A 26,727-nucleotide genomic window follows, 5' to 3' on the forward strand; every position below is an offset into this window, starting at 1 on the left:
TTATTTGAAATTGTTGCATAATTATATATTGTGTTCTGAGTCAAGATGTATTCACATTTTTTGCAATCATTTATTATCCTCAATTTTTAAATCCATATGAGACTTGGATTATGGGAACTTATCATTTAAGACATTAATTGCCTTTATTCTGAGTTATCAGATGCCAGTTGGCCAAGATGCCATCCAATCACAAGAGGAATACATGCAAAGAGCAGACATTGAACTGTTACATGAGGGGAGACATGCACGAAGTTAAGGTATGGCCGAGGGAACGGCTTTTGACAAATGTTGAGGTTGGATTCTCTTGGTTTAATATTTATTTTATTTTTCCCCACAATATTGTACAGATGGCTGGAAGTATTCATCCCACCCATCTCACTTCTACACCTGGCTTCTATGCTCCCTCCTATATGCCTGATGCCATGGACATCTTAATCCCATGGATCTGATTAAGTCTGACTCAGTTTCCTCCAATATGTTCAGTGGCATGGACGTATATTCCATCCACCTCTTTTAAGCCTGGCATACTGTATGGGCAGTACATACTGCTCAAGTGTGGGAATGCTCATATCCCATCATTTCTCTGTTCTTTTATGGTAACCCCCATAATTATCTCAGGTGTCATGATAAATACAGTGTTGAATTTGGCCTTGACACCTGTTACCAATTATATTAGATTTTTTAATTTCTCATAATGGCATGAGGATAATTAGGCAGATGATGCAAAAAGTGATGAAACAAAGATAAAAAATTATTTTTAATAATTAATATCGCAGCAATTGTCTTCTCAATTACTCTCCATAAGGGGGGACTATAATAATAATGTAATTTTAAAGAATGGTTCAATTTTTGTTTTATTATATGTTTCATGTGTAACAACTAAGATTCTGAATTCCCTTAGACATGTTTTTGAGAACTTTCATTGTTTGATTTGATTATTGACAAAGCTATTTTAAAGTTGTGTTAAGCTCAATTTTGTAGGAAATTTTCCTGGCTGATTACCAGCATCCACACATCAACCCCTGAAAAGACTTCCATTCCACGACTACACCTAGAGGACATCTGAGAAAAGACTTTCAGAGACTTTAAATGAACAGTTTTGATTTGTTCTTTTTGTTGGTTTTTTTCTCTTTCTGTTATAATATACACCATCTGTAACATGTATTCTCTGCAGAGGCCCTCCCTTTGCAAGACTAATGTCAAAGCGTCGGTTCATGAGGACAAAAAAAATCGCCCCTCTGGACAAAACTTTCCTCTCTTCCTTTTCTATATTGTTGTTCACATATTATTAGTTAGCAATAGTTATCATATTGTTTTTACTGTTCCGTCAAGGAAACATTTTGTTTCTTGAGGAACAACAGGGGGGACTGTAACGATTGGAATAACGCCACCTGCTGGATACTAACTGTAGAAGAGTTCTGCCCATGAAGTGAAGGTCTTTGAGGGCAAGACCAGGAGTCTTGTCTTTGGTATCAGGAAGTGACGCGGACTAGTGGGAGGAGGAAGGAAGAGACTGGCGCTCGGTCTCGCTCTCTTCCTTTTGGACTCTGGCGGAGAGTGGAGCTAGAAATGTGCTCTCCCTTTAATAGATAGGAATCTAGGCCTTTCTTTCTCTTTACCAAATTCTTATTCTCCTTAATAAATGCTTAAAAGCCTAACTCTTGCTAAAGCTTATAATTTATTGGCGACCACTCATTAAATAGTTTAGACAGTTTAGCTAGAATTTTAGCCCTTAACACTTTGAAATGATGGAAAAAAAATTGTTCCTTGTCCTTATCCATTAGATGACTTTGGGGAAGTATTTAAATCCCCCCAATTTGGTGAACCATCTCAATCATTGTTTAAATGCCCTCTAAGCTTCCAGCTAGAGATTTTTGTCATTTACAAGCACATTTCCTCAGTTAGATTCCTCCCCCCCCCTCCAAAGTTATATGAGAAATAATTTGGGGATTTTTCTTTTTAGGGATTTTATCCTTAAAACAAAATTATAAAAGCAGATGCTTTCCCTCCATTTTTAACATTATACTGACCTCTAGAGTAGAAGCAACTGAATGTCATCAGTGAAGGGAATAAACTACAAAAAGAAAGTCAATTGAAAGAAAGTCTCCCATCAGGTTTGAACCCATCTATTAGACAATAAATAGGCTTTATTTTATGGGGTCTGTTCAGAAAACATGGTTGATATAAAAGGGTTATTAAGAATACGATGTTGGAAGACTCAGATGAACTGTTGAACACCAAAGACAGCAGAGCAAAAACAATGGAAAGGAAACAACACTGAAAGGCAAATGAATTCTCATTAATTTCAATTATCATTCATTTCCCTTCAGTAGAGAGGTGGGAACTAAAGCTGTAGAATATTTCCTATACTGTCCTATATAACACATTGACTGCACTTATCCAGTTTTCTTTGTTATGAGTTGGGTTCCTTTTTGGTTGGTTCATTTGTTTGTCTAACAGCTGTCAATATCTTAAAATTAGAACAATGACATTTTTTTTAAATGTTTATCTTTTTTTGGGCAGGGCAATGAGGGTTAAGTGACTTGCCCAGGGTCACACAGCTAGTTAAGTGTGAAGTGTCTGAGGCTGGATTTGAACTCAGGTCCTCCTGAATCCAAGGCCAGTGCTTTATCCATTGTGCCACCTAGCTGCCCCAATAATGGGCTTTGATGGAGAATTTCCAGATATTGTATATCTACTTACCTGGCAGACAGAGGGTACAGTTTATTTCCAACATATCATAGTCTATCTGTCTCCCCCTGCACCCACTGGGGCCAGAGATACCTAACCTGAGTACTACAAAGACAGTGTGGTACAAATTTGAGCCTCGGATATGAAAGGGGAGAGAAAGCTCCCCCCAGCACCTTTAAGATTCCACCAGATCCAACCAGTAGGGATATCTCTCTGAGATTCTCATCAGCTTTGTTCCAAACTGCTAGCTGGTAAACTGCTCAATGGAGCTGAGCTTTGCAAATCTGATTCAGGAAGCATTTCTTAAATACCCACCACACACCAGGCACTACCCTAGTTGCTAGGAATACAAAGACAAAAATGAAATGGCCCCTGGCTTCAAGGGGCTGACTTTTACTTAGGGAAAATGCAACCGAACACAGACCATTAAATATAATATGTACCCAAAATAATTAGAAAAATAATTTTGCAAGGGAACAAGCAATAACAATGGGATATGTAGGAGGGTTTATCAGAAAAGGTCTAATGTAGGAGGAATTATCTCAGCTATGCTTTGAGGGAAACTTGAGGTGTTAAGATATGAAGGCAGGGGCAGCTAAGTGGCACAGTGGATAGAGCACCGGCCCTGTAGTCAGGAGTACCTGAGTTCAAATCGGGCCTCAGACACTTAACGCTTACTAGCTGTGTGACCCTGGGCAAGTCACTTAACCCCCATTGCCTCACTAAAAAAATATGAAGGCAAAGAGAAAGAACATCTAGGCATGGTAAACACTCCATACAAATACAAGGAGGCAAGAAATGAAATGTCTTTTGTGGGGGAAAGCTAGCATGTCAGTTTGATTAAAATGCAGAGTATATGAGAGGGAATGATACACAATAAGACAAAAATAAGCCATCTTATTTAAGATTAGTACAAATAACTTTGTACTTGATCTAAGAAGCAATAGGGAGCCACTGAAAATGTTTGAACAGAAGAATAATTTGGACAAATCTATTTTGTAGAAATATCTTTTTTTGACAGTCTGTCAAGTTTTATTGTATGAGACAAATAGAAGGGTACTGAGTCCAGAGGAGATGGGGAGAATCATTTCTTGGTCTCCCCCTCCTTAGACAGGCTTGATGATCTCCTCTTTCTTAGCCTGTAGATGCTGTTCCTGATACTTTTGTGCTTCCTTAGTCTTGCACTGGTGAGCTTCAGCCTGGTCAGCCAGGAGCTTCTTCCGGGCCTTGTCTGCCTTCAGTTTATGAATGTGCTCCATGAGGATCCACTTATTCTTGAACACATTGCTCTTCACCTTCAAGTACTGTCTGTGGTACATATGGTGGTCAATCTTTTTCTATTCATGATATCTTCAGAGTAGATGCCACAGAATCCTCATTCACCTCATCCAGGTCACTTTCTCAGGCACACAAGCATTGACAGTACCCTTTCTCTTACCAATGCCCATGCACCTGCCCTTCTGTCGAACTAGAGTATTTTTCTGGCATCTGGCACAAGAGTGCGCAGTAACATGCTTCCAGATGATCAGCCATTTTTTAATCAGCTTCTGGATCTGCTGACGGGAATTGGCATTGGCAATTTCATTGGTCTCATTGGGGTCAAGCCATACCTTCCTTTTTTCCACATTGAAGGACACTAGAGGCAAGCCTCTTCTGAAGCCTGAGCATACTTATGGCTGCAGCTGCAGCACAGAAAAGGAAAGGAGAGGGCTATTTTGTAGAAATATCAATCTGGCAGCTATTTGAAACAAAGATTAGAGGAAGGAGAAGCTGAAAGTCACAAAATGAATTATAGTATTGTATTAGACCAGAAGAGAAGTAATGGTTTGAATTAGTGTGATAACTTTATGAGTAGAGAGAAGGGAACAGATGTAAGAAATTGTAGTGGTAGAATCAAGAAACCCTGTCAGCTGATTGGTACGTGGGGCGACGGTGAGTGGAAAGTTGGGGATAGATACCGGAAGTGAAGGAGAGACAAGGGTCATGGACAAGGTTAATTTTGTGAACCTGAGTGACTGGAAGGATGGTGATGTTCTCCCAGCAAATAAGGGAGTTTGGAGGGTGGCTTTAGGAGTAAATATAATTGGTTTCATTTTGGACACGTTGAGTTTTAAATGCCTATAGGTCTGTCAGTGGGTTTGAATCACAGGAAACGAGAAATGCCATTTATTGTCTGTCCTTGAGTTTTACTCTACAACAGAAAGGGAGGCTGAAGGTTGAGGGGTTAGATCCACAGTGGCTAAAGCTGCATTTGTGAAAATCTGGTCTTCACCCTGTAAATAAGTAGGTCGGAGACTCACCAGTAAAGTGCTTTGAATTAAAGGGACCTGGGGAAGCAAGGGAGGAAAGAGAGGTCTCCCATAAGCATCTCTAGAGAAAATTATTGGAAATGTTATAAAAAATGGAGCCCAAGAACAACCTTCCAAAAATCAATATGCTTCAGCTTTGTAGCCTGCTTGCTTTCTTACATCTGCACAGAGAAGAATAATAAGAGAACAAATTGTTGTCATTATGTGCTTAGTTTTTGCCTTCTATGTACATAAAAAGAAGGCGAGTGGTGCTTTGGAAACCGAGATTCTATAAGTACTCAAGTGAAAGAAAAAGGAACAGAAACAAAAGGAGAGGGAAAGGGGATTCTAGACAAAGATTGCTGCTACCCCAGCCCTTCTGAAACTGACTAAGAATATAAGGTTATCCAAAGACAGATATCACTTAGAAATGAGCCTAATCAAATTGCTAACTGTGAACCAAGCTTCTCTAACACCAGCATCCCAGCTGATATTCCCAGAGGGGTGTCAGATATACGTAGCACTTTTGTATACATGATCCCATTTGACTAGGTGCCACATTCCCATTTTGCCAATAGGGGAAAACCTCTCAAGGTTCAGAGGTTAATTTCTTAATTTTTAATTAATTAATTAATTATATTTTATTTTATTTTTTGCTGGGCAATGAGGGTTAAGTGACTTGCCAGGGTCACATAACTAGTAAGTGTCAAGTGTCTGAAGCCAGATTTGATCTCAGGTCCTCCTGAATCCAGGGCTGGTGCTTTATCCACTGTATCACCTAGCTGCCTCTCAGAGGTTAATTTCTTGCCCATATTCATATGCCTAGGAAGTATTAGAGGCAGGATATGTACCCAATTAGAGGGCCATGATTTATCTGTTCTTCCAATCGATCAGCAAGTATTTATCAATTGCTTAATATCTGCCATTTACTGTGTTAAAGTACTGGGGATACAAAAAAAGAAAGAATAGAAAGAAAGAATGTGGGTACCTTCCTTCCTTTATCCCTCACTCCTACATGGGGAATCATGCACTGTAGGATCTTACATTATATTAAGGAAAAATACCGCAAGGAAAATATTTGCAACTTACAAACATCACCCAAAACAAGCATTCTGCTGGATGGTTCAGTGGATAGAGCATTGGCCTGGAGTCAGGAAAACCTCTGTTCAAATCTTCCCTCAAACATTTACTAGATGTGTGACCTTAGACAAGTAACTTAATTTCTGTTTTCTTTAATCCACTGGAGAAGGAAATAGCCAACCACTACAGTGTCTTTGCTAAAAAAACTCCATAAAGAAGCACTAGCATGGTATGATATGGGGTGACAAAGAGTAGGACATGACAGAACAGTCATTTTTTTTCTAAGAAGCTCAAAGCACTTAGAGAAACACAGATCCGGGAGCCAGAAGGGACCTTACAGTTCATGTAGTCCAATTCAGTATTTTACAAGGGAGGGAAGTAAAACTGAGAGAAGTAAAATGACTCATACATGCACAAGCACCTACTAAGTTTCAGAAGCAAGATTTGAAACCAGATCTTTTTTACTCAAAAGCCAGTACACTTATAAGCTCCAACAATATGCCTCTCAGAGGCAGTGTCTTTAAACACATCCCTGGTAGAAAGAGAAGCAAGATCATTATTTCTGCTTTGCGGTAGTTGGACTTCTCCTTCCTCTCATTAATTAGACACAAACTGCCTCTACTGACAGGCTTTCATCCAGACCAGATGACAGCTCTCCTTAAAAGAATGCAGCTAACTGCACCAACTGGATTGAACCAGCCTTCCCCAGACTCGCTGAGGATCGAATGCCCCATTTGGGGATAGCTTTAGACAAATTGGCCTATCAGGCAGGTACCATGCACAGCAATTGTTGGCAAAGGGTACAACTCTAATCCATTTTAATGACTTGTTGGTCCCTACCTCAGTTCCAGAGCTATAGAAAGGATGGAGAAGATCATTGGAAGTGACTTTGAATAACCTCAAGGAGGAAAGGAAGGAAGAAGGCATTACTTCAAAACCAGGGAAGAAAAAATGACGCCAGTGAAAACAAAAGCTAACATTCAATAGATATTCAGTGTACAGTGCTTCTGTGGGTGTTGGGCAGCAACAGCCCACCCCCATCACTTTGTTTATGTATTTAGTTAGAGGCTGCTAGGTGGCCCAGCGGATAGAGTGCTGGAGCTTGAACCATGACAAATCTAAGTTCTAATCTGGCTTCAGACACTTGCTAAGGGTAGGACCCCAGGTAAATCACTTAACCTCCAGTTCTGTTTCAATTTCCTCATCTATAAGATGGACATAATAATAATAATAATAATAATAATAATAATAATAATAATAATAATGATACCTACATCCTAGGGTTGTTATAAGGCTAACAAATAATGTGATATTTGTAAAGTGCTTTGATAACCTGATAGGATTATATAAATGCTAGTTATTCTTAGTATATTTAATTGTCTGTGGACATATTGCATCTCCCCACTAGATCATAAACTCCCTAAGGGCAGGAAGTGTTTCACATTTGTCTTTGTTTCTGCAGTGCCTATCATAGGGTGCACCATATAACATGAACTTAATAGATGTTTATTAATTTATTGACTGGCTACAACATGATCCCTACTATGCAACAATCTGTGAGGAGTAGCAGCTTTACCAACTGGCCAGGTTCAGTTAAACAATGCCGCACCTTCCTTCCTTCCTTCCTTCCTTCCTTCCTTCCTTCCTTCCTTCCTTCCTTCCTTCCTTCCTTCCTTCCTTCCTTCCTTCCTTCCTTCCTTCCTTTCTTCCTTCTTTCCCTTCCTTCCTCCCTCCCTCCTTTCTTTCTTCCCTCCTACATGGGGAATCATGTACTTTCATGTGGTTGCTCTGCCCAAGGCAAAGTGGATTTCTTGAAATAGGGCTGTGCCTTAAACCCAATCCCTCTGATTCTCACTGACTGGTCAATAAGAAAACCCAGTCCAAACCTCCTTTGGTCATTGTTTGGGTTTTGTTGACTCACAGTCAGTATGAATAGCAATTGTTTCTGTTCTGGCCAGAAATCCTGAGAGTCATCCCCTCCAGATTGATTTGGTTTTGTTTGGTTTGGTTTTTTGAGTAGTAAAAAGAGGCCTTCTTTTGCCTCATTTATTACCTAGCTTAATCACTGAATAGGTATTGCCTCAGACAAACTGAGACTTGGGAAAGACCTTAGCTTAAAAACGCCAAGGCTTCCATTGCCTCCAGGGCCATCTGTAGTCATCCTAATCTATGTGTTGCTACTGGACCTGGAAAACTCTAGAGGAGGGAGTGAAACAGGTGACTTTGCAAAGCCCTGTCTCACATTTAAATCACCTACAAGTCAAGATATCACCTTCCTAATGTCATTCGGTACTCTTCTAGAACAAAGGACAAACAAAGTCAGAGCCTACAGCTCTTTGATGAGTCTAGTTTACTCTGGGTATGATGATGGCTATGTAAATAAATAAAAGTGACCCTTCCTGGCTTCCTGATGCAGGAATTAACTCATCCAAAGGAGGCTTGGTTGCTATCTTCACTGACTCTTTGGGTTTTTTGTTTTGTTTTGTTTTGTTTTGTTTTAGTGAGGCAATTGGGGTTAAGTGACTTGCTCAGGGTCATACAGCTAGTATGAGGCTGGATTTGTACTCAGGTACTCCTGACTCCAGGGCCGGTGCTCTATCCAGCTAGGTGCCACCTAGCTGCCCCTTCACTGACTCTTAAAGTAACTCTCCAATGGCTCCCTATTGCCAGTTTTCAGATACTTTAACCTGGCATTTAAGGATCTTCATAATCTTGCATATTGCTCTTTATCTAGCCTTATAGCTCACTTCTCAATTTCTTGTCCACTAAGTTCTCTCTAGGCCAATCTATTCTCCATTTCTTGTATATATCTCCATGCCTTAACTCTATACCTGCATCTGGAATATTCTTCCCTGCTACATCTTCTTCACTGGAAATCTAGCTCACCCTCCAAGGCTAACTCAAATGCAGTCTCCTCCAAATAAAGTTGTCTATTCTTTAATCAGGAACAATGATATGACCTTGTATGATAGCTAATCATACCTGACATTTATATAATGATTTAAAGTGTGCAAAGCACCGTACACACCTTTTCTCATTTGATCTCCTGAAACAATATTGCGAAGTCAGTTCTATTATTATCCTTGTTTCTCAAATGAGGAAGATGAGGCAGGCAAGAGTTAAGTAACTTGTTACTTAAGTAACTAGTTCACAAAGCTAGTAAATGTCTGAGGCTGGATTTGAACTCTAGATTCTTTAGTTCAAATCCAGTGTTCTATCCACTGTACCACCAAGCTGCCTCACCTGGACTTTATGCTTCTTTTAGGTTCTCATTAGATAATACTCTGCACTGTACTGTACTTACTGGAGTGTTATTGTAAAACTGTATATATGTATACTTCATGCATACCTCTTGATAGACAGTAAAGTTCCTAAAGGGATGAGCCATTATATCTGAAATTTTTACTTAATCATCTCCCATTCTCCCTAAGTCTAGCACAGTGTGTTGTAAAGAGAAACAATTTAATTAATGTTTGATAAATGAAAGAATCAAATGAATGGAAGCTCTTCTCAGTAAGAGGTGATGCATACATTCCTCCAGTTCTCCTTGAGTACTTGATGCTCATCTCATCATAGGATCCCAGCTTTAGAATTATAAGAGAGCTCAAAATCTATCTAATCCATGATGTCATCTTTACAAATGAGGAAACTATAGTCCAGAAAATTAGATGACTTGCCCAAGGTCACACAGGACAGTAGCTTTGATTAGCCCAGGAGTTGTTCTTGTTGAGCCATTTCAGTCATGTATGACTCTTCATGACCCCATTTGGAGTTTTCTTGGCAAAGATACTCGAATGCTTTGCTATTTCCTTCTCCAGCTCATTTTACAAATGAGGAAACTGAGGCAAGCAAGATGAACCGACTTGCCCAGGGTTCACACAGCTAGTAAGGCCAGATTTGAACCCAGGAAGATGTCTTCCCGATTCCAAGCCCAGTTCTTTATCCATTATGCCACATAGCTGCCCTCCATATAGTATATGTTTATGTATATATAATAAAATTTTTCTAGGTAATGGGACATTATTATGCTACAAGAACTGATGAAATGGATGGGCTCAAAGAAACCTGGGAATACTGGTAAAAAGTGATGTAGAATAAAATGACCAGAACCAGGAGAATTATTGATACATAACAATCACAACACAGTAAAAACAATCAGCTTTGGAAGATTTAGGAACTCTAATCAATGCAATGACCAATTATGATTCTAGGTGGCCTTAGGATGAAGCCTGTCCACCACCTCTTGGAAGAAAGGTGACAGATTCAAGATGTAGGATGAGACATTTATTTTTGGACATGGTCAAAGCAAGGGTGTTGTTTTGCTTGGGTCATATCTTTTTTCTTTTTTTATTTGGGGGCAGAGTAAGAGAGAAAAACACTGGCTAATGGAAAAATAAAGTTAACAAAAGCTTCACTTAGAAGTTAAATGACTTGCTCAGGGTCACATAGTCACAATATGTGTTGGAGGCAGCACCTGATCCTAGGTGGTCCTGACTCTGTTACAGACTTTCTCTCTTCTCTATGCTGTACTACAAGTTCAGTGGTAAGGGGAGTCTCTACAATAACAGTTCCTTATAATAAATACAGTTATAGCCCCCAAAAAACTTATACATGACATTTGGTCCTTTATCCTGTCAGTAATGCAATTGTCTAGGCAAGGGGGAGAATTGTACCATTTTGTTGCTTGCATCCGCAATGCCTTTGATAGTGCTTACCATACAGTAGGTTCTCAGCAAATGTTCAGTACTACTGTATCTGTTCTGGTCTCAGCAGGCACCAAAGAGGGGTAGGAGGGGAAAGAAAGCCCTAGTGTTCAAACTCTAAGGTCTTCCTTGTTCTCTAAAGCCACGATTTGCTTCTTCTACAAATCATAACCACAAAACCAGCTTCAAACCTAAGGTCCCAGACCTACCTTTTACTGCCCCATCTACAGGGGTACCAGGGTAAGCAGTCCAGGGGACATCTGCTATGGCTGCAGAATGCTTATTTCCAAGCTTGATTGAAAAAACAGAAAAATCTCCAGGGTGGTTCTATGGGTGATAAGAAACAATCAAAGGTCCAAAGAATGGCTGGGATACAGGAATGAAGGGAGGATGATGGAGATTCACATTAAGGAGTATTTATTAAATACCTTCTATGTATAAGCAACCACATTCAAGGGATACAAAGAAAAAAAATAATAAAACAGTCCCTTTTATCAAGGAGATTACATGAGGAATGGTGGAGCAGCTTTTCTCCATATAAAAAAAAATCCAAAATATATGCTGAGTAATCTAGAGGTGAGTAGGTACTAGCGATCGACAGATGTGTAAATTGTTTTGGTTTGGTTTGCCTTCTTTGGTCTCATTTTTCTGAAAACTCTTCCTCTAGTAGTTAAAAAGATAAGCTTAGTGAGAGCAAAGCAGCAGTTGCCAAGAGCCCAGCATCCCAGGAAAAAAAATCTGCTGAGCTCAGGAGAAAACCTGAAATGGGAGCAGGGAGCCTGCTCAGGTGTCATGATATATAATCTCCCAGTTGAACACACATAAAGTCCAATCTTACAGAGCACAGCTCACCACCACTGCATGGGGAAAAGCAAATGCTAAGTCAAAAAGAATTGAGCTGACTCCATTTGTCTTAAATCCGTTGGGCTTTAACCTTCTGTGAAGATTAAGTAATTAGGCAATGAGGTTAGACGTGGAAAACAAAACCTGACTTCCTATCTCAAGGCAGGAATCTACAGGATAAACTATAAAGAACGAAGTTCTACCTTTAAAGAAATGGAAGTACCAGTGCCTAGCAAAGTGCCTTGCATGTAATGGGTGCTTACTAAATGCTAGAAACTGAATTGAATACCAGACATAAACTGTTAGGGTCACAGCATTCTGGATTCCCAACTTAAGGCTAGAATATCATAACCAATTTGACACAATAGAAATCTTTATCGAAAATGACTCCCACTAGAATATATTTTTATTTGATATCTGCATTACCAGCACCCAGCGTATTGACTCATATATGATAGATGAGCTTAATGAATAAGTGTAGAATCAATTGAAATGAGATGAAATTAAATCAAATAGGTGACTGAAATGAATGAATGAGAGAATAAATGAATGAGGGGGGCCAAAAGTTATGAATATTTAATAACTCCTTTATTTTTGTTGTTTTTAATTTGTAATACCATAGCATCATATACAGTATATATAGGAAATGAATTTATATTATATGAGAAAAATCAAATCTCAGAAATGATGAAAAGTAAATAAAAATAATTTTTTAAAACGTTACTAAAACATCAACTCCCTTTGTGACTTTTGGCCCACCCTGTACAAAACCCTGAGATACAAAGAGAAAAGCAAAACAGTCCCTTCTCTCAGGAAACTCACTTCTCAGGGACCATAAAGAAATGAAGTGAATTGAATTGATTAACAGGTCCTTAAAACCATCGTGCTAAATTGCTAAATTCAAGACAATTTCAGTCTCCTAACTGGTAGGAATCAGTTATTTAATTGATCTGAGGAAAGATGTCTCATTTCCCTCTTCCTCCCAGTAGAATGCAAGTTCATTGAGAATAAGGACAAGTTTCCGTTTGGTCATTGTCTCTCTAGCAACTCACCTAGTGCCTAGTCCATAGAAAGACCTTAAAATGCTTGAATTACTTGAGGTAGGAAATAGAGTTGGGACAGGAAGAGGTCACTGGACAAATAGTGTATTTTCTGCTTGATGGCAGAACAAAAACACTTGTAAAGAGATTCCCTACTGCTCTATACTCCTTTACCCAATCCCACATGATGCCATTTTCACGTGACCATTTTTTTTTCTGATTATAATTGTAGAGAAAATACTCCCTGTAAAAGGGTCCTAATTCTATTCTAAATCAATGTATTATTTCTGAGTCATCCCCTGGAAGACAGCTTTGGCCTTTTGTAAATTGCATTTATTGCAAAGGGATGTTAACCTCTTAGACTGACAAAGATTTCAATGTAATAAAACTACTTAAAACCTAATTAAGGAGTAGTAGCTCAAATGTGTGTAGCCCTTTGAGGACTGCAGTGCTTTGAATCTTACAACCATCTATGAAGAAGGTGTTATGAGCATTCTCATTTTACTGATGAAGAAGATGTCTAAGGATAAACAAAATACCATCTATATCATAGTAACACATGTGGCTGAGAACATAGATCAGCAAAGTCTCCACTACCAAAGAACCAATTTGACAAATTGTCTTTGGAGCCACTCAACTGTCCAATATCTCTCTAGCCAAGCAGCCCTCCTCATTTTTCTGAAGTATTTCCCCCCTTCCCCTATTATAATGTTGGTCTTCTGCCCATCCAACTTCTTAACACAGATGTATTCATCCTGTTCTGCATTCTCTAAGTGCACCAATAGGAAACACTATCTTTTATATTCTGACTCTGCTGAGCCTCTATGACATATCTCCAAGCAATTTGCCTAATTTGTTTTTTCTAGTCCTAGTGATAGATTTGTATAGTTCTGTTCATACTTTCACCTAATTCCCCTTGTGACCATTTGTATACATCTTCCATTATCCTGACTTGATTAGCACATTACCCTAATTGAACTTCCCCTAAAGAGGTCTTTAGTCTTTGTTTGGGCTATTTCAACCATAGCCATCCAATAAGGTCCTATTCCTTCTCATCATAAAAATATGGGGCAGGGGGGAAGACACACAAAGTTTATTGTAGTAAGGCTCAGACTCTAGTTTGAAAGGCTTTGAGTACAAGTCCAGGGACAAAATGACAGCCTCATACCTGAAGACCCATGTAGCTGAGTACTGAGACAGTCCACCATTTTGGCCACTGGGTGATAAATTATTCATTCATGGCAATTCTCAAAAACTACCTACTGAGCGATACAGAAGTTCAGTAGACTCAGCCTGACAAAATTGTAAACCCTTTATATACGTATGAATCATAGTATCTAGGCTAACTGAACTATCCTCTCTCTAGTCTGGGTCCAATCCCAAGTTCTATACTCTACCTGCTTCTGTTTGTCACTGTACTTAAAGCATGGAACAATGGATACCATAAAACTCCCTCTAAATATAATTCCATAAAGAATGTTTATTTGGCCCCTATGAGAATTGTCATGCTCTGTCAGTTCCTGAGGATATAGCCCTCAAGAGACATCCAATCCCTGCTGTGCTTTGCCTCTTTTCATCATGGTGAAGATGAATGTTTTCCATGTTGAGCATTTAAAGGACATCAACATATCGAGTTCAGGAAATGATGACCATTCATCTCAAGAGATGTCTCCATTTAGTCACAACTACATCAATTGAAGAAATCATGCCCAGGATGTTGTTACACATGTACTCAATCTGTACTCCTCTCTTTTTTTCTTTTGGAATTTATACTCAGTACTGTCACTAGGCTTGTGGCAAATGTCTTTAAGGATATATGGTTTCAAAAAGATTTTTTTTTCTAACCATTGGTCATCATTAAGGGGACCATCTTTTTACCCCCTTCTCTCTTCCTACTATATATGTACTAATAATTCAATAAGTATAATTGTAGAGTCATGTGTATTCTTATCTGTTTCCTCCCCATATACTCCCACCATCCCTTTTCTTTTTTTGTTTTTTCTTTCTTTTTTTCTTTTTCTTTTCTTTTTTTCTTTTCTTTTCTTTTCTTTTTGAAGGGCAATGAGGGTTAAGTGACTTGCCCAGGGTCACAGGGTCACATAACTAGTAAGTGTGTCAAGTGTTCGAACTCAGGTCCTCCTGAATCCAGGGCCAGTGCTTTATCCACTGCACCACATAGCTGCCCCTTCCCTTTGCTTTTTCTGCTCCAATTTTCACTGGTTCTTTCTATTCTTTCTGGTTAATTAAGTTGTAAATCACTGGGATAACTTCCTTTTCCCTTTGCTTCCATTCTCTCCATTTGGCCAAGTTGGGATCCCAAAGCCTGAGCCAGCGACTTTTGATTCTGATAAGGTGGACTTGAGGTATCTATAAGAACCAAGACCATAGATAAGAAAAGGCCTTTGGGAGAGGCTTCATGGGTACAGAAAAATCTCAGAAAAGTTTTAGTTATGTGGACAAGGCTAAAGTATTAATGGCTTCCCATGTTATGTCCTTTGAATTTGCTATTTTATGAGAGAAATGTAATTTAGTCAGCTGTAGAATGCTAGAAATAGAGCAAGGAGAGTTGTGTTTTGTTTTGTTTTGGTTTGGTTTGGTTTTTTTGGGGGAGGCAATTGGGGTTAAGTGACTTGCCCAGGATCACACAGCTAGTAACTGTCAAAGGTCTGAGGCCAGATTTGAACTCAGACCCTCCTAAATTCAGGGCCAGTGCTCTATCCACTGTGCCACCTAGCTGCCCCACGAGGAGAGTTTTAAGGAGCCTTGCACTGCATTTATCACGAAAACATTTAAGTGTAGCTATACACTGAGTGCACAGGGCACCCACAAGCTGGTTGATAGAGGAATTCAATTAAAGCCAGAGCAAGAAGAAAACAAATATACTCAACCTTACCATTTGGCAGATGAGTCCAGACCAAGTGAGGTGGTTTGCTCAAGGTTACATAGAAATTTATGAGTAGATCTGAAATGAGAATCCAGGTTGTCTAACTCCCAACCTAGAGTTCTTTCTACTCTACCACAGGGCATATGCAAAATAGTTCAGCAACTCAACTGAGCAAACACTTTTTAAGTACCGATGCACCTACTATGTACAAGGTTTTTAAAGAGAACACTACATTTCATCATGGTATGGGGGTGACCCTGGATCCTAAATGTTTTTATTTTTATTTTTCAAAATTTTCATGGTAAAAGTTTAATTATGACTGAACAAAAGCAAAGATAATTTTATTTGATTAGACATTTATTGACTGACAATAATAATTGGTGATAACAGGGCATCCTGCTAGGAACTAGGCCTATGAAGACATAAAAGATGGCCCAGCCCCCTAAGGACCTTTCTTTTTCAAGGGGATATAGAGTGTAAAGAGTTAAGTAAATACAAGATACTTTGATGTAGGAGAGAACTCTCCTAGAGTTTAGACAATAAGGAAAGGCAATAGTACTAAATTTTGAAAGAATTTAAGAATAGAAATAGGTTTTTTTTTCAAAAAAACCTTTTCTTAAATTTATTTATCTATTTACCTATTTGTATTTGTTTGTTTGTTTATTTATTTTTTGCAGGGCAGTGAGGGTTAAGTGACTTGCCCGGGGTTACATAGCTAGCGAGTCAAGTGTCTGAGGTCAAATTTGAACTCAAGTACTCCTGAATCCAGGACAGCTGCTTTATCCACTGCACCATCTAGCGGCCCCAAAGAACAGAAATATATTACAACCGTGAAGGGTGACTAATAAAAAACATGGAAGCAGGAGAGATAACAAGCTGAGTTCAGTGAAGGACAAGAAAGCTGATTTGCTTGAATTATAGAATCCATGGAGAGTAATAAGACTAAATAAACCTAGCTTAAAAAGACTAGAAAATTAGGTTAGAAGTAGATTTTTCAAACTTTAAAAGCAAAATTCGAGTTTTCATTTTGTAGTAGAGGTAAATAGGGATTCATTGAAAATTCTTGAGGTAGAGAATGAGTGTTATGATCACTATGTGATTGGTGCAGTTTATTTTTTCTAGGAGCTCTCCAGTTTCTCATCTTTGGTTACTCAATTATTCAAGTCCTTTGATCATCAGTAGAGAAAGTCCTTTCACTAAAAAGGTACCATGAGACCTTGAGAGATTTTGCCTGATAGCATGAAATTGGAAAAGTAAGTGAAGAGAGGTAGCGCCATGTGAAAAGGGCTATGGAAACAAGAAAATCAGGTAATGGGAATGAGCACAGATAAAGAGATGTGCTGTGCTTAAATGAGAGAGCTGTCTGAATGATTTAATATGAGGATCACCATGAAAACTACCCAAATCTGAATCTCAGTGAAATTATAGGATCTCAATTATAACATTAGAAGAAACCTGAGGGACAACTAGGTGGCACAGTGGAAAAAGCACCGGCCCTTGGATTCAGGAGGACTTGAGTTCAAATCTAGCCTCAGACACTTGACACTTACTAGCTGTGTGACCCTGGGCAAGTCACTTAACCCTCATTGTCCCTCAAAACAAAAACATTCATCACAAAGAAGAAGAAGAGGAAGAGGAAGAGGAGGAAGAGGAAGAGGAGGAAGAGGAAGAGGAGGAAGAGGAAGAAGAAGAAGAAGAAGAGGAAGAAGAAGAGGAAGAAGAAGAGGAAGAAGAAGAGGAAGAAGAAGAGGAAGAAGAAGAGGAAGAAGAAGAAGAAGAAGAAGAAACTTTAGGGGCCATATAATCCAACTCCCTTATTTTACAGATGGTGAAACTGAAGTCCAGAGATGAAAATAACCTGAGAAACGTCAAAGAGATGAAAAGTAACAGAGACAGAATTTGAACCTATGTTCTCTGACTCTAGAATCAGTTGTTTTCTCCACTGTACTCCAATACCTGGTGGTTTAAACTTTAATAGACTCCATAGGAAGGGAGCTGGGAGCCCCCAGTTCAAGCCAAGAGGCATCCAACCCCAGGAACTATGAGTTACTAATAGCTTACTAAAAGAAGATTGGTAGACAATTACTAGTTTCTTCATCTCTTTTATCCACATACCAAGGGACATTTTCCTCTGTTGCTTGTAGGATTTCCCTAGAATGTTTATATTCCATTCCATCTCTGGGGAGGCATAGAAGCCATGCAATTTGGTACAGTGGAACAATGAATTTGGAGTCAAATTGCCTGGATTCAACTCTCACTTCTATCCCTTACAATCTGTGTGACCTTCAGCAAGCTACTTCACCAGTCTTGGCCTCAGTTTCTCCATCTGTAAACTAAGGGGGTCAGACTTAATGGCATTTGAAGTCCCATCCAGCTAGAAATCTGTGGTGCAGTTTCTATTCACATTGAGGTCAACAATAATTCTACCTGATTCTCTCTTGTCATTTATGTTGGTGCTTATGTCTTAAATAATTATCCCATTTGGCTTTGAGTTTAATTTGCATAATTAATTACCCAAAACAGTCACAGTGAACATGAAAAATGGAGTAAAAATCTCTAGAACCAGAGTTCTCATATTTTTTTTTTTTTTGGTGAGGCAATTGGGGTTAAGTGACTTGCCCAGGGTCACATAGTTAGTAAGTGTCAATTGTCTGATGTTGGATTTGAACTCAGGTCCTCCTGACTCCAGGGCTGGTGCTCTATCCACTGTGCCACCTAGCTGTCCCTGTTCTCAGAATTTTAGTGGTCCATTTGGTCAGCATCTATTAGTGAACACTTTGGGGTCAAATTTCCAAAGTAGCCATTTATCTTCAGGAATGAATTACATATTTAAAGAAAATTCATTAGTCATCAGGCAATTAGTTTTTATTAAGTGTCTCATATGTGCCAGACACTATATTAAGTACTGTACATACAAAGAAAAGGAAAAAAAACCTCCCTGCTTTCAAGGATCTCACAGTCTATGGGAGAAGACAAAATGAAAACAACTATATACAGAGAGGGAGGCAGGTAGGTGATGTAAAGGATAGAACACTGGGGTTGGAATCAGGAAGACCCATCTTCCTGAGTTCAAATCCAGCCTTAGATACTTCCTAGCTCTGTGACCCTGGGCAAGTCACTTAACCCTGTTTGCTTCAGTTTCCTTATCTGTAAAATGAGCTAGAGAAGGAAATGGCAAACTGCTCCTATACCTTTGCCAAGAAAACCTCAAAAGGGGTCACAGTGAGACAGTCATGACTTAAAGTAATAATAACATTCAAGCTTCGAAGTGGTAGATATAAATGATCATTTTTACTGTTTGGAGCAGTGAGCTTTTCTATCTCCAAGCATCTTTGATGTTATCTTCCTTACTGTTCATGAGAAAGTAGAAAAAACTTGCGCCATTTCAGAGAAGCTTGAAAGATTTGTGTAAACTTATGCAGAGTGAAGTAAGGAGGGGCAGGAGAACCATTATAGTATCAAAAAGATAAACAACATCAAAGGATTAAAGAACTTGGAGCGACACACTGACTAGCCACCATTTCAGAGGATCAATGATGATGCATTTTACCCAGCTCCCCACAGAAAGGTAATAGGCTCAAAATGCTGAATAAGTTTTTTGGGGTGTGGCCCATATGGGATTTTTTTTTTTGCCCATGCATATTTGTCACAAGGGTTGTCTTTTTCTTTTGTTTCTAATAGAGAAAGGAAATAGAGAAGAAGAAAAAATAAATGCTTTCTGATCACAACCCATGTAATTTCAGTAGACTAGATACTTATACATCTCAATTAAAGCCATCAAGTGTCACTTCAATTATCAGTGTTCTTAGTCCTGGTAGGAAACATCAGAATATAATGGGAAAATCACAGGTTCTGGAGTCAGAGGAGCTGGGTTCGAATTCCTCTTCTGATGTTTACTACCTGTGTCAAATTGGGCAAGTCAATTTACTTCAGCTTTTCATCTGAAAAATGAGATCAGGTTAGATGGCCTCTGAGGTCCATTTCCATTCTCAATCTATGCTATCACCTGGAGGAACTGTTAAATTTCCCCTTTAAAGCCTGCTCAACCAAGTAAAAGGAGCTTGGTGGGAAGCAGGTTCTAAGAGGACTGAATTAAAACAAATTAAAAAATAGTAGTAAAGAAACATAATTTTCTCTGCTAAAACGGGGGGGGGGGACACTTTGGAGAGATCTTACTCTGCAAGAGAAAACAAAAGGAGGAAAAAAACTGCAATATCACAAACAATATTTATCTGGCCTCAATCCAGCCTTACATCATTTCAAATTTAATAACAAACTGGCAGCGAAAAATCAAACGATTAATCAGCCATTATTAGACCCAAATAACTTTTTTTTTTTTACAATTGCTTAAAACTGAATTTGAGGACTAGCTAAACAATTATCAAGAAAGAAAACATCAAAAGCATTTTTGCAAAAAAGGATTAATAGTTTAGAAGATGAATAATTGTGTTTGTTTTTCTACACATGCTTCGGGGAAAAACAAGGACAGAAAATAGAAATGAAAAAATAAAATAAAATAAAATAAAAGCTTTAGGATGCTGGCATAAACAAATAAGCAATAAACAAACCCACTAGGTACAAAGTAAATCCAGAGAGCAATTATCAGCATCATTAAGTACAAAAACAGAGAAGCAAATGGGAAGTGGGAAATAAAGGTGTTTAGGTTTTTTTGCCCTAAATTTTACAATGCTGGTACAATTCCAATATATTAGCAAAGGAAGCAAAGTCTATGAGCTAATAAAAAGAAAGATGTGATGGAAGACATTTGAAATGCTGCTTTTAGCAATATATTTTATATCCAGCCTGTCCTAAAACTTGAGAAGAGCCTAACAGGCTTTGCTCCGTGGAGCTGTAACCCGTGTAATTTCTCCACATAGCAAATACATACATACATACACACACACACACACACACACGCGCACACACACACACACACACACACACATCCCAGAGCTTAGCATCCTAAAAGCAAGAATAATTAATGTGTGTATATATGTGCATGTGTTATGTGTACATACATATACACATGCACACACACAAACACACATATATGATTTCTAGATGGTAAGCTGGGCACACTACCCTGTCTCACTGCACCACCACCACCCTACTCTACTAAAGACGTTTTGTGTTGCTTTTTCTGAGCATGTTTTGTAGGGTTTTTGCTAGGTGCAAAAATTGCCATGTATAAAGCTCTTTATTTGAGGAATCTCTGAACCAGGTCAGCTGGGGCTGCATGCCTACAAGGAAACAGGTTTTCTTGTTGTAGCTAAGGAGTTTCCCAAACCAACCTCTCACTTACACTCCCAAAACTATGTAGCTTCACTCACTAAGGATACTTTGTTTTATATGGTGACTTCACCTTTTCTCCATGTAGCCTCTATGGCTAGTATAGTGCTTGATACATAGTAGGTACTTCATATATGCTTATTGATTGCCCAGAGATCTTTTTGCGTAAATCTTGAAATCTAATATAAGCATCATTGGAGCAGTGATAGATCTATGATTATATATATATATATATATATCTCGATGCCTTTCCTTCATTTATGCAGGTCACAATTGACCAATGGTTTCTCACCCTGTGTGATTTTTTATTATTTTTTCCCATAAATCCTTCATCTTTCATTGCTATATTTGCATCCCCAGCAGCCCGTGTGGTGCCTGGCATATACACGGTGCTTAATATGTGCTCACTGATATATTCATTTGATTGATTCATGTCAAAGGACCTGAATATTACCAGTAGAGTAGAAAGCCAAGCCCTCAGCTCAAAGTATAGCTGTGCTATTTAGGGTTTTTCCTTTTTTTTGGGGGGGGGGGGCTCAGAGTGGTGCAAGTAAGGGAGGGTGACAGAGTGAAAGAGGAGAATATGTTTTGTAATGCCAGATGATTTCAATCTTATCTATGAATCTAGAGAGTAATTCACACTAGTTTCTTCTTTTAGTTGCTCAGGCTTTGTACAAAAACAATGACATCATTCCAGGTACACATGGGAATAACAAAGACCAGCACCAATGTGAAAGCTCGGGATTTTGAGCTGGGAGAGACCTAGAGAGAATCCATTCCAACCCATCTCCTTCTACAGATAAGGAAATGAAGGACTTGCTCTCCCTATCAATCAGGAGACTGTCTTCTGTCCCATGCCTTATATGTCATGGCTCTCCATTGCATAGCACACACCTATTTTCTCATCTCATCCTTCACTATCACCTCCAGGATGTTTCTCTCTCTCTGTGTCTGTCTTTCTGTCTCTGTCTCTCTCTGTCTATCTCTCTTTGTCTCTGCTGTCTCTGTATGTCTTTGTCCATCTCTCCCTCTGTGAGTCTCTATTTCTCTCTGTGTGTGTCTCTCTTTGTCTCTGTCTCTCTTTCTCACACACACATACACACACACCTTGTAAGGATATGAATTAGACTCTCTAGGGGACAGATGGCCTCCTCTTCTACTAAACAGGTACCCACCAATAGGGTGTCTTATGTTCTGTCACTCCAACTCAGTCTTGATGCTTTTTACCCTAGGTAAAAGAATCTTTCATCTGGACTCTGAAAATATGGTTTGCTGAAGGTCATGAAAAAAAAAAAACCTCTTAAGTAAAACCCATTCATAAGTTAGGATCTGTCCATGTAGCTATTTCCACATCTATTCTATCAGATAAAAACATGTTAAAGTTTGATCCAATTTTTGGAGACAAATAATGGAGAGTCAATGTACGAAATAAAAGTTTAAAAGATGAAAGACTCCTGCTCTAAAATAGAGTTAGCAGAAGGGTTGTTACAAAAGGGGACTGAATCAGTCATGAACACAAGCCCATTTCTGGCCTCAATATTGATTGAAAGTTCTTACAAACAGACTGGCTGAAAGCCCTGGGCTGCTGATGCACTAACTGATAAACACAGATCAAACAGGATTTATAAGCAATGCAACCTGGGCTGACAACCCAAGATGACTTAGTGAATATGACAGAAATGTCAAGAAGAAAAAAAAAATCAAATTTCCTTCCTCTCTAAATGTTGAAAAGGTTGGATGTTTCATTCTCAGCATGGAGATGCTTACACTGTCCATGGGTGTGTTTCTAAGATGGACCTAGCTCTGTCCTTTCTTAGTCCTTTATGCTCACTAGGACAATGCTACAAATGTGGAGAATATGTTTATGCTTCACTTCAAGTTAAAGAGCTCCAAGATTCTCACTTCTATCACTAGCTGGGGTTCAGTGAATAATTTATTTAATTGATTGACTGATTGATTGATTAACTAATAATACTAAGATTAACCTTTATAGCAATAAAGCACTGGGGCTGGGGGGGGGCTGGGGAGCACAAACACAAAAATGAAAAGAAGAAAAAAAAAGGCCCTGCCTTTTAAAGTCCTGGGTCAAAGGAAACTCATTTCTGTCTCATCTCTGATCGCCTTTTAGGCATGAGGTCCATCCTTACCCGGACAGAGGGTTACAGAGAACTTGTTCAAAGATTCTCAAAGAATCACAGGATCTCACCGCTGCAAGACACATCAGAATATCTAGTCCAACTAATAGCTGAACATAAACATGTCTACAACGTCTCTTACAAGTAGCCATCCAGCTTTCACTTTAAGTTCTCTACTAAGGATAAAGTATTTATCTCTTGAGGCAAGTCATTAAGCCTTGAAGCAGGTCTAATTGTTAGGAGGTTATTTTTTATCATTTTTTCCTCCTTACATTCATCTTTAATCTGCTTCTCTACAACTTCTTCCCACTGGTTCTAGTTCTTTCATTTGGGACCAAACAGAACAAGTCCAATTTCCAAATCCCATGCCCGTCTGGGGCAACTAGGTACATAGTGAATACAGCACTGGGCTTGGAGTCAAGAAGTCCTGAGTTCACCTGGACAAGTCAATTAACCTTTTCAAATTCCAAAGACAATCATGATGGCAGGCTTGCAGCTTATATGCCCTTTAGAATATACATGTTCCTGAGAGGCAGAGCCAAGATGACAGAGGAAAGACATTAAATGCACAAAGCTCCTGACACAATGACCCCCCAAACAGCCATAAAACAACACTGGAGCAGCAAAACCCCCCAAAAATGGGCTGAGATTATTTTCCAGCCAAAGACAGCTTAGAGGGGACCATGCTAGCCTGCAAGCCAAGCCCAACCCCATGATCACACTAACACAGTCCCCAGGCAGGCTGCACCAGAGAAACGTACCACAAGCCTCTGAATCAGCTACAACACCAGCATCTTCTGGAACTGAGCTTACCATTGGGTGAGAGGGCTGAACAGCTCGCTGCGGGGGGGGGGGGTGTGGAAAATACAGGGGTGTCTGCAAGACCTAAGGAGGAATTTGGCTATTCCACCTCAACAGGGAACCAGAAAGAAATCTTGAGTGGTGGGAAGCCCAGGTGGGGGAGGGGCACAGGCTCCTCAGAGGTAAGAACCAACATGGTACACAAATATCTGCTGGCTGGTTAATTAGCAAGTGGTCCTGAGGTTATCTTTGGACCAGAGAACAGGTCAGGCAAGAGAAAAACCTGCCCTCCCTCAAACCAAAACACCTGAGACCCTCTGAAGCTTGGGACAGTGTAGCTTGGAAGTAGGGCCCCACTGTAAGAGGGAGTTAAAACTCAAGTAAAACATGGCAAGATGAATAAGCAAAGAAAGTTGAGAACTATAGAAAGTTTCTTTAGCAAGAAGGAAAATCAAGGTGCACCCTCAGAAGAGGATAGCAACCTCAGGGCCCCTACATCCAAAGCTTCCAAGAAAAATACGAATTGGTCTCAGGCCATGGAAGCACTCAAAAGGGACTTTGAAGAGAAAGTAAGAGAGATAGAAGGAAGATTTAGAGAGGTGGAGAAAAGAATGGGAAGAAAAATGAGAACAATGCAGGAGAGTCATGAGAAAAAAAATCAACAGCTTGAAAAGACAAATGGAAAAGGAGATACAAAAGCTCTCAGAAGAAAATAATTGCCTAAAAATTAGGTTTGAACACATGAAAACTAGTGACTTTATGAGAAACCAAGACACAGTAAAGCAAATCCAAATGACAATATGCATGTTCCTGAGGGTGACAATCAACTCTGATTTTTAAATTTACAAAGAGAAATAAGCTCACTCCAGTGAGGGACAGAGAGTGATATCATGTCATTTTTTGCCAGAGAGACTATACTCTGACCACACCCAGCCTTGAGAAATACAATCAAAGAATCTATCCCCCATCCAAGCCTGAGCCGGTTGGGTGGAGTAGCAACACCCAGAATATGGAGAATATTAATCCTATCATCCATTAGTCCTGACCTTTGGAGAATGGACAAGGAAAGAGGACAGGGGAAAAAATCTTGGGTCACTCCAATTTTAATAATAATAACGAGAGAGAAATAATCATTTCTCTCACAGGGTTGTAAGAATAAATTTAAATAATATTTGTAAAGTGCTTAGCACATTCTAGCATATAGTAGGCATTTAAAAATGCTTGTTTTTCCCTTCTTAATATATGTTATCCTTACAAATACTTTAAGACATCTATAATGGTCCCTTGAAGTCTTCTCTTTTCAGAATTAAATATCCCCAATTCCTTTAATGGATTCATATATAGCATGATCTTGAGGTCCCTTGCTATCTTGAATGTTCTCCTCAGATATCCTTCAGGTAACTAATATATTTCCCAAATATGGCATCTCAAACTGAGTACCATATGCCAGATAGGTCCTGCCCCAGAGAAAATGCATCAGTGCTGTCACCTCTTTCTCACTGAACCTCACTTAAGTCAGACTCAGATCAAATTAGTTTTTTGTCTGTCACACCAAGCCACTGACACACTGAATTTATAGTCTACCACAAACTCCATGTCTTTTTTTTTTGCAGGGCAATGGGGTTAAGTGACTTGCCCAGGGTCACACAGCTAGTAAGTGTCAAGTGTCTGAGGCCAGATTTGAATTCAGGTACTCCTGAATCCAGGGCCAGTGCTTTATCTACTGCGTGACCTAGCCACCCCCTCCATGTCTTTTTTATAACAAAAGCTAATGTGTCAGCTTAGTCATCGATGAAGTTACAGGTCTTTGACTTAGGGGAGGCATGATGGTTGTTGGTAAGCACTTTTAAGGTTATCTAATGGAAGAAAGTTTAGACTTATTTGGCTTTTTCCCATACAGTTGAATTATGTGTAGAAATTTAAACTTTGCAATGTGCAGAAATCTGGCTAGGTGATGCATTGAATGGAGCACTGGATTTAGAATCAGGAGATCTCATCTGAGTTCAAATCCAGCCTCAGACACTTACTAGCTATGTGACTTTGAACAAGTAACTTAACCCTGTTTGCCATGGTTCTTCATCTGTAAAATGAGCTGGAGGGGGAAAAATAGCAAACTACTCCAGTGTCTCTACCAAGAAAACCCCAGATGGGGTCCTGAAGAGTCAGACACAACTGAAAGAGCTGAACAACAAGAAATCTACAATGTATAGAAATTTCAGAGGTAAGGTTTTAGCTAAAGAAAATTCTTTCTAATGACTAGAGTTATCCATAAATGGACTGGGATGATTTGGGAAGTGGTGAATCCCTTCTTATTGCAGAAATACATGTAAAGGCTAGATGATCACTTTGCTGGGTATGTGGTAAGGAAAGTGGGGATGTTTGGATAAGAAGGCAATAGATTCTATGATTCTGTAAGTTAACACACATTGTGATTTCTATACATTGTTCAAGAAGATATGCTTCCACACATTATAAAAATCCTATACATCTTCATTATCTTTGTAATATTACTGATTTATATCTTCTCTCCAAATAAGCAATACCATATTCTGGCAATAAATCCAATCTCTTTAATGAGTCAAATGGGAGCATCTTTACCATTTGCTATATTGTCATCTCCAGGTCTATTTTGATAATCCCTCAAGCCTTTAATCAATCAATCAGTATTTATTAAGCTATTACAATGCACCAAGTGAGCGGTTGAAGGATGGGGGGAAAGAATTAAAAACTGCAAGAACAACTCAAAATTATTTTGCACACAAAAGCTTAAAAAAGAATAAAAGTCAGAGAGGCTGAGCCAAATGATGCTGTAAGACACATGTTTTTTTCTTCATTTTTGTTAAAGCTAAGCCTAGATAAGCCTATTAAGAGGGCAAGCACATTACTGTCTAGATTCTAAATCACCCAGATGCCATCCTGCATGTGTTTGTTTGGACACCGACAGGCATCTTGAACAACAGCAGCTTTCCCCAT

At 39.1% G+C, this 26,727-nt stretch overlaps 1 pseudogene; it reads right to left on the minus strand.

The window, feature by feature from the left end:
- Positions 1-3,775: 3,775 nt before the first annotated feature.
- LOC122747111 lies at positions 3,776-26,727 on the minus strand (annotated as a pseudogene).

Source organism: Dromiciops gliroides, chromosome 3 (genome assembly GCF_019393635.1).
Source record: "Dromiciops gliroides isolate mDroGli1 chromosome 3, mDroGli1.pri, whole genome shotgun sequence".
Taxonomy (NCBI): domain Eukaryota; kingdom Metazoa; phylum Chordata; class Mammalia; order Microbiotheria; family Microbiotheriidae; genus Dromiciops; species Dromiciops gliroides.